This window comes from Rhagoletis pomonella, unplaced genomic scaffold (genome assembly GCF_013731165.1).
Source record: "Rhagoletis pomonella isolate Grant_MI unplaced genomic scaffold, Rhpom_1.0 Rhpom_scaffold_00155, whole genome shotgun sequence".
Lineage (NCBI taxonomy): Eukaryota > Metazoa > Arthropoda > Insecta > Diptera > Tephritidae > Rhagoletis > Rhagoletis pomonella.
In genome coordinates this window covers 26,866-27,959 of record NW_023458709.1, presented here as the reverse complement: position 1 = coordinate 27,959, position 1,094 = coordinate 26,866, and the positions used below count along the sequence as shown (strand labels likewise).

The 1,094-nt window shown below is 37.2% G+C and overlaps 1 long non-coding RNA gene across 1 annotated transcript in view; it reads left to right on the top strand.

The window, feature by feature from the left end:
• The window catches only part of LOC118750167, a 10,384-nt gene that overhangs the window by 8,943 nt on the left and 347 nt on the right, over window positions 1-1,094 (top strand). The window lies entirely within an intron of this gene.

Below are 1,094 nucleotides of genomic sequence, written 5' to 3'. Positions count from 1 at the left end.
CTAATTAAAGCGCCAGGTGGCGCTGGAGTCGAGTTATTACTCAAAATGCTATTTGTGATCCGATTTGACTCATATTCGAGATATATATGTATTGGTAACGATAGGGGCAATACTATTGCAAAAAAAGATGCGCAAGGTGGCGCTGAAGCCGAGTTATTGCTAAAAATCCTCAATTTGGAGGCACCAGAGATCAAAGTCAAATAACCCCCGTTAAATCAACCATCAGAACCATTGCGGTCCTTGCTTTACGTTGACTAAACAGAATGTGTACCAATGATACTCACCACTTTGGAAATTGCCACCAACTATACTATACAGGTTCAAGGACGATTCACCATCGAGACGCAAGGTCTTCTTCCCGGTATAATGCTTTCGTCAGGTTATTTAAGACGGCAATGTAGTATATGCCTTCTGTCGACCACAAAACCAAACGTAAACGTGAATTGCTGGTGAAAACGTTGGACCAAATGTTTCAATAAAAAAATTAATTTCGGGCGGGACGAAGTTCGCCGGGTCTGCTAGTAAGTATATGTTTAAATAAATAAAAATGTGCAGCGGTAAAACATAGAAGCAGTGTTTCCCAAGTTTATCCAGTACGTAACACGATCTAATGCAGTTTGATAAAAAATAGCTGACTCAAAATATTTTTAAACCTCTAAACGATGTACCGTTATCCGTGGATTAGGGAGGATGTCGAGTTAAAATGATGCCCTGCGACTTGTAACAGTACAACTTTTTGCTAAAAAATATATATACGTACATATAAGCACCAAGCTATGTATTTGTGACAATAACTATCCACATAAGATGAAAATTACTGGAGTCTCATTTTATAAAATTTTTGTTTATAGAAAAATGCATAGTAATACCATGTTTTGACCGACATCGAAAACATGTTTTCGTTGCTAAAACTGGTTTTCGACCTAAAACTTGTGTTTTCGTCCATGTAAAATCTGTCAAATGAAAACCAGTTTTCGCTGAAAACTACTTGAACACTCACGTTCCACTCATTCCAATTGGTATCTGCACTAGTTTTTTTCGATTATTGATCGAAGTGGAAGTCATATTTTATCATCTTTAATATGTCAGTTCGG